We start from the raw sequence: 11198 nt of genomic DNA on the forward strand, positions 1-11198 counted from the left end.
CCCTGATCCTCTTCTATTTTAGGCTGGTCTTGTTGGAATGGTCATTTCCTCATTAGATGACATTTAATGCCAGCATCCCAACATTTCCAGGCTTCCTACAATAGCTCAAAGTCTGGCTCTTATCACGGCAACTGCTCAGTTGAATTTCTGGGCTCTGTCTAACTCCCTAATTATACAGAATTAAAGTGGTTCCCTCAGGGTCCCGATCTCTCTGAAAAATGTCTATCCCCAGAGGAAAATGCACAGTTCCCAGTGTGCCCCTCGGCTGTGAGCCTCCCATGGGTTGCCTGTCCCTGGCTCAGGAGGGCTGCGTGTCCCCTCAGTCTGGCAGGTGAGAAGACCCTCTCAATTGGACTTCCATCCCCTCCCCTGGAAAAATTCCCTATCTACACAAAAACCCTTGCATTGTACCATATTTCCTGTGCCCAAACACTCTCAAAGGCACCTGAGGTGTTCCTGCCTCTATCGTGTGGGCTACACTCACCGAGGCCCACGTAAGCCTCCCAACCTGTCTGCAGGTGGGAGAGAAAGCGAACGCTCCCTTCCCAAGAGTCACAGGCTTTCTGTAGATCTCCCAGACTAGACAGGTACAAGGGAATTGGGAGAAGCAGGACTATATGGGAAGTTTCTTTGTCTAGTGGGTGTTCTGCCTTCATGGAGCGGCCCAGGAAGTAAGGCACAGGGTCTCACGTTACCTCCAGAGGAGATCCTGCTCCTGTTTGCTGTGTGCGTGATAAAGAACTCACCATCTGGGGTATAAGTAATAGAAGCGTTGGATGCCTAAGGAAGAAGCAAAAATGTAGGAGGCGCCTCTCGCCTCCTCTCTCGAGAATGAGGACAGTAAGTGACCACCCAGCTTCAAATAGAGATAATCGTGTGGGTGGGAAGAACTAGAATTTTCATCAGAAATTAAGCCATGGTTGTAATCAGGTGATAAAAATAATGTAATGAATAGAAACATGGACTCTTACTGGGTACACTGTTAGTATTGATGGGTTTTACAGTGAAGTCCTCCAAAACAGGAAGTTGAATTTTCAAACTGTTCTTGGATTTTGTTCAAATTCCATTTTCAAAAGGATGAGGTGCTAGATAGAATTTTTTAATCACTCCAGAAAGCTTGTCGTTCTCAAAAATGGTCTATTCCTAAAGCGAAAGATTTTATAATGAAGGGTGATAAAGAGCTGTAATTGCATGAAATGAGAATTTTCTAGTCGATTTGGGCAGAAAAACTGAATCAAGTTGGAAAATCTGTGCTGCAAATCTTTGATCCTCCAACTAAATAAAGCAGCAGTAGAGACATTTACATTTTTTCTGTATCTTGATTTTTACTAGAATTATTTTGATGATACTACATAGACCTGAATTATCAAAATAGAAACTTGATTTATTGGAATAACCTTCCTCATGGGAAGAACAAAAGTATTATCCCTGTGATTTTTTTTTTTAATGGATTTAACTGCAGAAATCTCAGGCTCCCTCTAAGCAGGAAACAGAAACATACATCAGTGAGACAATGGATCCAAGATATTCATTTATTCATTCAATGGATATTTATTTGACCAGGAGCTGGGCTAGCCAACACATGTAATGGATATCCCTTTCCTTTAGTCTTTTGGATCAAACACCCATACATGCTTGCAGAAACATTTCCAAAGATGAAGATGTGTGTAAAGTAAAATTAAGTTTCCCTCCCATCTCATCCCAAATGGGTATTAATAACAATTTGTTAATCCCAATAACAATGTCAAATGATTCCTTCTACAATTTATTTAAATAATCATATGCATGTATATTTATCATTTTATTTATACTTACATATTATAAGTTATAATAGGTATATACACAAAAATACTATTCTGTAACTTTTTTCACTCTATTATATACTGAATTATGTCTAAGACAAGAAACAGAGATATACCTTTTTATTTTACTTTACTACATAGTATTCTATAGACTAAAATTCCATCTTTAAAAAATTCAGTCATTACCTTATTCACAGACCTTCAGTTTTTTCTAGCTTTTGTAAATAAGAAAATTGTCAGAATAAACATTCTTCAATGTAAACATTGATACATAAGTTTTATCCTGTTAAATATATTCTCAAAGACATACATTGCTATGTTAAAAATATAGGCATTTTCAACTTTAATAAAAATGCCAGATAATTCTTGTACAAATTATAGTAATTTACAATCTCACCAACAATGCATATGAGTTCCTCATACCCTAGCCAGCATTTGATATTATCATTTTTAATTTTGGAATCTAATGGTTAAATATGGTAGCTCATTTTTGTTTTAATTTGCATTTCCCAGATGACAAAGCTTCATCTATTTGTTGGACATTTTCCCTTTCTTTTCTGTGAACTGCCTGTTGATACCCTTAGGCCATTTTTCTACTGGATTGTTTATAACTCGCTTGTACATTTGCTAGAAGCTCTTTGAAATATAATCCTTTGCTATGTTTATTGCAAACATTTTTTTCCCAGCCTACTTGATTGTTTGACTATTAACTTTTTTAATGTTTTCTTTTGCCATACTGAAGCTTTTAATTTCTATGTAAAAAATTCTGTCAAATTTTATTATTTTTTTCTGAGAAGTTTACCCCCAAGACAATCTCCACCCCCAAAATACACAGATATTCTCTGCATTTTGTAGTCTTTACAGCTGTAGGTTCCTATGACATCTTTTGGAACCAGCCTCTGGTTTGGGGATTTCTCCCCCTCCAAAATCTTTTCTACATACTGTATATACTCCCTTGCTATGTTCCGTTCTCTAAGTCACTCTGGATTTTGTGTGGAGAAGGGGTTGTTTCTTTTCCCTGTGTTTTTGTTTTGTCTTTGGTTTGCAGACGATGTGTTCTGTCAAAGAAGAAAACAATATCAGAATATTCCTGGCAGGGCACTTTCATTTTATAAAAGGGCTGGAGAGAGAAAGCGCATAGCGCAGGGAAGGCAAATACATGACCCAGGGCCCCAGCACGTGTCACCTTCTGACACACACACCTACTCCCACACATCAAAACTTTACAGCATTCCCATACACCCTGCGTGTGGCCCTTAAATACTTCCCAGTTAAGCACCGGCCACAGACGGCATCTCTCAAAGATGACTACAGCTATATCTCCCATCCCATATGCTTTCTAGAACCTTGTTGCTCCCCCACCAGAGAGGGAATCTAATTCCCCTCCTCTTGAGCCTGGGCAGATTTGTGACTCACTTGTAACCAACAGGACGTAGCAGATGCAACTCTGCTGGCCTTCCAATGCTGAGTCATAAAAGATGATGCAGCTTCTGCCTTCTTAGCTGAAATACTCCCTCTTGAAGGTAGAATACACTTCCTTGACATCTTCAATCATTCAATTACCCTGAGGCCACCATGCAGTGAGGAAGGCTTGCAGAGAGACCATATATATATAAAAAGAGAGAGATGCTCCGTCCGTCCCCAGCTCCTCCAGACCTCCACTGCCTCAGCCACTGTCTGACTGACCCACGTGGGAGACCCTGAGCCAGAATCACCCAGCTGAGCCCTTCCTGAATGCCTGCCCTGCAGACACCAAGAGTCATAATAAAATGTTTACTGATGTCTTAAGTCACTAGGTGTTGAGATGGTTTGATACACAGCCATAAATAATTAGAATGGCACACTAGATAGTGACAACCCATGGAATGGAGAAGTCCATAATTTGAAATCTATTAACCACCCCCTTGCCTAATTATAGGTGAAATTTTAGGCATCTGTAAGCAAGATATTTTTAAACAGAGAGGTTTTATATGTTCCTTAAATCACTCGGTGATTTTTTTAACTCTTAGGTATAACGCTGGCTCTGCTCCCGTTCCAGAAAAGCAATCCCTACCTTACCACCATGCCTCCTTCTCTTCCACCAAAAAAAAAAAGCTTAAGAAAACTGTAGGGAAAGGATCTAGAACTGAGTACTGGGGCAGCATGGAACAGCCTACAGTCTTCTGGTTCATATCAGCCCCTCACTCCATGTGCCCAGGCGAAAATCCCTTCAGCAAGAGCCTGGTGATTGTCTGTGCTATGTAAGCCCCCTCAAAAGTATGGAGAGTTAATATCTTCATACGTCTTTTTATGATCTTAGAGACATTCAAAACAGTGATTGCATCCATGCTTCATCTTATTTTTTATTTTTTGGCTCCCACTTGCCTCTCTCCCCTCCTTCCCCCACATAACCCCATCTCCAAGGTAACCCATGTTAGCCACTTACATGAACCCATGTATCCTGCCATATTTTTATCTGTGCTCAATTAATGCTACACAGACACAGGGGCATACACGTACATTACCATATAGAAAACTAATGCATGTAGACCTGTTAACCACATGAGCTGTGTTAACTGCCACACAGCTGAGAGCCAGCTGCACCTCCATGCCTTCTTTTCTTTCTCCCCATTTACACCCAGATCCCATTCCCACGGCTTTTCTCTCCCTTCCCACAGAGCTTGCTTCAATTCACATCATTTGGAGCCAGGACATTGCTACTTATATTTCCATCTCTCCATCCCTCTTTCTTTCCTTCCGTCACGTTCTTCCTAGCAATGTTTACTGTTGTTCTTTTGATTTCTTCTCAAAGAATTCAGGCAGTCAAACAGGTAAAGGTTGGACACGTGCAAGAACTCGAGAGGAATGGTTGGAAAAGGCCCTTGTCCTTCTTGATTTGGAGCAGAGACAGCGCCTCACTGGATGGGTCAGCGCCTGCTAACATCTCCCTTCAGTAATTGCATTGCTGCTGCTTCCATGTCCGCTAAACATTCCAGAAAGCAAGTTGGAAAAACACTATTAGTTTTCCAGCTATCATTGTCCTGTTGTCACCATAGCGACAGATGTTATGTGAAACCAGCTGCTTTATTGTGAAAACAGTGCAAGTTGAAAACCGGCCTTGGGGAAGTTGCAAAAAACATGAGATTGAATTCTGATATATTACCTTGTGGATTTTCTTTTCTATATTAGCTTTTCTTTGAAATATACTTTATTGCAAGACAATAATATAAAATAAAAAGTCAAAGGGTCATCTTTTGAATTCCTTCAATGGTTACTCAATTCCAATAGTATAAGAACAGGTCTTGGTGGGAGCCTTGAAAACAAAATCAAATCTGTGCAAATCCAAAGAACTTCAGAGCAGCCAAAGAAACCATAATGGTTAATGTGTTGTGTACTGAACGCTGGCTGAGGTGATTTTATTCTTCTGAACATTAAATTCTATTTCTGGACCAAAATTAGAAATGAAAACACATACTTTGGAATCTGACACCTTTCAGTTAACTAATTAGAGCCCTGATTAATCATAAATGAGACCATTCAGAATCCAAATGCCTGCTGATAAGTCAAAGTAAATAATGGTACAATTAGCTTTTAATCCCCCCAAAAATACATACATATCCAGGATAGAATAATACAATAGGATGAAAAGACAAGAGTAAGAAATTCATGTTATCATTGCCAGTTTGTGCCAGCAGTGAATTCAGGAGGCATGTTACCTAGAGAGCCTCTTTCTGCAAGTGGCTGAGGTGTGTTATTCACTGAATAAGCCGTCAGGCCAGAGGGACTTTGAAGTCGATTTGATTTATAAGACATGGAAACTTCCTGCCCTTTTGCATGAAATTACCCAGGAAGGAGTCAGGCATAAGACAAAGAAGTCTATGCCATCTGGAAACCCTAGGAATTAGAATAAAATTATTCGATGGTAGGGTAGACACAAGTGTAGTTTCAATGTCCAGTCACATTGTTTCAACCACAAATTAGAATTTAGGTATATTGCAAAGACAAACTTATGAACTTCTTAAAAAATTATGGATAGCAAGTTGAGTACTCATACCAACTATCAGCCTATTTCCTTGATGCTAAATATCATCATATATGGTAATTCATAGAGACAAAATTTTAAAGTAGGAAATTTAAAAATTGTGAAAACCAGAGAATGAGATCTAATGAACTCTGAGGAAAAGTATGACTGCATTTATGTATTTATGATTCCAAATCTGACTAAGGAGGCTTTCTGGGAATATAAGACACTAATACCAAAAACCTGGTTTCAAGTCTTGAATCTGCTTCTTACTAGCTATGTGATTCAGATAAATTCCTTAACCTCTAAACTTCAGTTTTTATCTGTAATATCCACCTCAAATGTGTTATGAGGATTTAAGCGGGAGAATGCATGTAAAAAGCTTATTTCAACTCCTGGGACACAGAACTATTATTATTGCTATTGTTGGCATCCAGCTGTGCAATACACTCAACAATTTTAACAGCTTTTTTCAAATCTTAGGAGTTTGTAGATTATAACCAATATATATTTTAAACCTAACATTATTAGTGTTTGTTTTGAACCAGTATAAAAAATATATCCATTGCACTTCATATTGATGCCAAACAAGGCCTGAAATCTATATATTTCATCATCTGATATTTCTGGCCAGGATTAGAAATTGTTGTAGAAAACACTTAAGTTAAATCTGAAAAGAGTTTCCATAGAGAGTCTGCAGTAATTTGAGAGATATCAGAATAAAATAGCTGAAGAAGTAATGAGAAGAAACGAAATTGGAAATGAACCCATGTGCATAAAATACTTATTTGAATGATAAATATTGGCTCTACATATGCAGTATCACATTGAAAGAAAATAAATGTCAATTTATTTGGAAACTAAGTTGCATAGGATTTAGATCAACAAGTTAATGTCACCCGTAAATGCTCCTTCATCAATCTGAAGCAAAGGAAAAGTAATTGGGAAATAGTAAAGAATTATACAATTATATTTCATTTGTTTAATCTAGTGAAATTGACAGGTAACTGTTTACCTCTGAAATTGGTTTCTGAGAAATGAAAAGAACACAGGGAATATGTAGAAAACTCAAATTAGCTGTGGTTAAGAGCTTTTCAAAAGGCAGGGTACTTTCATTCAGAAAGTTCAGGTACTTCTATCCTGAGGCTAATTATTTCAGAATCACAATTTGCTGTATCTGAAGTAACACGGAAACCAAGCAGGACCCTGCGTGATATCCCGGGTAACAAAACCCCTCTGTTTCCCCGATTTCTTGTTTGTAGAAAAAAGCTTTAGTCTCCTAGGGGTTCCCTGAGTTCCAAAGAGCAGACTCAAACAGTTACTAATTAGGGAAGTGAGGGAATTCAGAAACAAAGGAAAAGCAGTTAAGCAAGAAAAGTAATGACAATAGTTCGGCAATAAAACAGAATTCTAGTTCCTCCACAAGGGATATATTAACAATCTGACACTTGTCTTTGAGTGCTTCTGCAGGAACTAAGACCCCCACCCAGGTGGAGGATGGTGACTACCTGACCCCAGACTGGTTGGAACCAGAAGGTTGATGATTAAGATTCTGGAAACACCACCCTGTTACCTCACTACCAACTAACCAGAAGAAAGCTGTGCATGCTGCAGCCCTCACCCTAGATGTTGTCTTTAAAAACCCTTCCCTGGGGGACTTCCCTGGTGGTCCACTGGTTGAGAATCTGCCTTCCAATGCAGGGGGTGTGGGTTCGATCCCTGGTGGGGGAACTAAGATCCCGCATGCACCAGAGCAACTAAGTCCACGTACAGCAACTAGTGAGCCCGCATGCCACAATTACAGAGCCCACGTGCTCTGGAGCCTGTACACCACAACTAGAGAGAAGACCAAATGCCACAATGGAAGATCCTGCGTGCCGCAACTAAGACCCGACACAGCCAAAAATAAATAAATAAATAAACAAATAAATTTTTTTAAAATAAATAAAAAATAAAAACAAACAAAAAAAATAAAAACCCTTCCCTCAAAGCCACTGCGGAGTTTGGGCTTTTTGTGCATGAGCTGCCTGTTCTCCTTGCTGGGCCCTGCAATAAACACTGTACTTTCCTTCACCACAACCCAGTGTCAATAAATTGGCTTTGCTGCTCGGCAGGGGAATGGACCCAAGTTCAGTTTGGTAACAACATGATTTGCAAACAATGGATCTCAGACCTTTTATTTATTTATTTATTTATTTATTTAATTTTTAGCTGCATTGGGTCTTCATTGCTGCGCACAGGCTGTCTCTAGTTGTGGCGAGCAGGGGCTACTCTTCATTGCAGTGTATGGGCTTCTCAGTACGGTGGCTTCTCTTGTTGCAGATCACGGGCTCTAGGCATGTGGGCTTCAGGAGTTGCAGCATGCGGGCTCAGTAGTTGTGGCACTCAGGCCCTAGAGCGCATGGGCTTCAGTAGTTGCAGTGCGCAGGCTCAGTAGTTGTGGCTCGTGGGCTCTAGAGCGCAGGTTCAGTAGTTGTGGCACACAGGCTTAGTTGCTCTGTGGCACATGGGATCTTCCTGGACCAGGGCTCGAACCCATGTTGCCTGCGTTGGCAGATGGATTCTTAACCACTGCACCACCAGGGAAGTCTCTTAGACCTATTAAATACTACAATTTTCTAAAGAGTTCCCTGAAGTTCCTCTGGATCAAACCCTCCACTCATAAGAAAACATCTTTGGCATTTTCTTCTGATTTGTCACATCAGATCTTGAAAGATTGAAGAGAAGATATTCAAGGAAGAGCCTGCAGATGACGGTCTGTCTCCAGTTCTTGTTACCCAAGATGCTTCACTGCCTCCATGGATCACTGGGCACTGACCTGGAGTGCCTCTCTGAGGCTCCCAAGGACTCTTGACCACACCCTCTCAGCCACAGTTTTCTTCTCCACCACCCCAACCTGAAAAGGGCCATTTACCTTTTATTTTCCATCCTTCACATATGTTTTCTCTGTGACCTGAAAGGCAGTAAAGTGTAAGGCAACCATGAAATTAAGTAATTGTCCAACCCTTTATGGTTAAGTTAAATCTGATGTCTGACGTAGGATAAAACATACTCAGACACGTGTTTTGAGAAACAAGCCATCTCAACTTCTTTCTCCTCTTTCACAGGCACAAATCCTTATTAGGTAATTCTTACCTAATCCTAGGACAAATAATTATATTTCTAATACCCTCAGGCTATAAACTCATTATACATAATCCCATTCAGAGAAAGTCTTCAAGAGTCTGGGCTGGCCCAATATCTCTCTTCATGTGGCTATCCTACTATTCTGCTTCAGGCTAGTACTACAATAGCTACACCCTGGAGACCCCAAACTGTAGCAGCTCCAGGATTTCTCCAGGTCCCCCAGGTCCTGTCATACCTGAGATGCTACCTCTACTCAAGTGCTGGGCTAGAACCCTGGGCTGGTCTTAGTGAGTGAAGAAGCAAGGAGTGACACATCAGGCAGATTCCTGCGAACGCTGAACTTCAAGGAAAACAGATTTCCTCAAGGAAAACAGATTTCCTCAAGGAAATCAGACAGAGAAGCTTGGGGAAATCATTATACAGTGCCCTGCTTTCTTCAGTTAAAATGTTTTTCATGGGAATTTAGGTATGCAGAGTACTTGCAATTGGACTTGGGGAGAGTATGAATTCTATAGCTCACGGCATGTTTTATTCACTGACCCAATCTGTTCATTGCATTAAAGCTACATTCAGGTGTCCTAAAACTATAGTTTATAGTAGGCAGAAATCTCAACCCTTCAAACTCTGTTTGCCATTTAAGCCTTTCTCTAGACTCAGTTTTAATTTCTGACCAGACCTGTCTTTTTGTCTTGAAAGTGTCTCAATTTAGAAATAAATCTTTAGCATCTCAGACCTGAGGTCTGGCCCTTTGGCCAAAGAGGATATTCCTGAACATATCTGTAAGAAAGCCTCTCTAACAACACCTAAAACCCCGTGCCAAAGTGGCCTGGCTTGTTAGGGACAATTTCTGGTAAACATCCCCCAACATCTGGATATTCGAGCACAGAGGTTAATGACTTTGGTGACGCTTTGGTTGTTGTTCAACTTAATGGTTATGAAAGCCTGGAACATTAAGAATTAGAAAGAGCTAAGTGCTTTTAGCGGAAATTCAGTAAACACACAAAAGAATAACACACAGTTCCCGGAACAGCATAACAGGGGTATTTTTTTCCCAGCACGGGTCTGAGATCAGGTTAGCCATTTGATGAGATGGGAGCACAACTCCTGGGATTCTCTGACTCTTCAGCCACATCCCCTGCTTCCGTCCTCCTCTTCTCTCTGCCTGGTTCCTACCTCCCTGGGGAATCCCAGAGACTGAGGCAAAGGCTGCCTAACCTACCGTCAGACTCTGAGGTTTGTTCATGTTCAAGCCTGAGTATATTAATGAGTTTACACTAATTAGTATATATATTTCCCTCTCAACTTGAGATCACTTGGGCCTAAATAGAAAGCTGTGAACTGTTCAGGACAAAGTGTCAATGTTTTCACTCGATTAGAAAGTCTTTGCCAATAAGAAGAAAATGCATTTAAGTTCTTTCTGGAAGCACTGGATTCTCATACCTGCATCTGTCCCTCCCCCTCCTCTCAGTTCTTTGAGCCCTAAATAAGTTTCCAGCAACCCACTCTTTGTCTGGACCTTGTGACATCTCTCATTAAATATTAAAACAAACATTCATAAAGCCCTGAAAGTTTGTAAAACTAGGAGTAGTAACAGCAGTGTTATGGGACTTGTTCTAGCAGTGAACTTTAAGAAATCACAAATCTAGAGAATTTATATTTTTCATGCCTTGAAAATAGGATTAAGTTTCCAATGGATAGGATAAACAAAATTTCCGTGTCATATGCACTTCAAAACATTTACTAAAAAAAACTTGTTAAGATCACTTAGTTTTTTTTTCTTTTTTAACTTCAGGAAATAAGTTTTAACTCTCATTATACAAATAGATTATGGGGACTTCCCTCGTGGTGCAGTGGTTAAGAATCTGCCTGTCAATGCAGGGGACATGGGTTCAAGCCCTGGTCTGGGAAGATCCCACGTGCCGTGGAGCAACTAAGCCTGTGCACCACAACTACTGAGCCTGTGCTCTAGGGCCCGTGAGCTACAGCTACTGAGCCCACGTGCCACAACTACTGAAACCTGAGAGCCTAGAGCCTGTGTTCTGCAACAAGAGAAGCCACTGCAATGAGAAGCCGGCGCACCGCAACGAAGAGTAGCCCCCGCTGGCCGCAACTAGAGAAAGCCCGTGCTCAGCAACAAAGACCCAACGCAGCCAAAAATAAATAAATAAATAAATAAATAATAGATCATGATTATATGAAGGAAATGATATTACTAAAATTTAGGTGTTCTCAGAGTTTTTTATTTGTGCAAGGCCATAATTAGATGTTCC

This window comes from Physeter macrocephalus, chromosome 10, assembly GCF_002837175.3.
Source record: "Physeter macrocephalus isolate SW-GA chromosome 10, ASM283717v5, whole genome shotgun sequence".
Taxonomy (NCBI): domain Eukaryota; kingdom Metazoa; phylum Chordata; class Mammalia; order Artiodactyla; family Physeteridae; genus Physeter; species Physeter macrocephalus.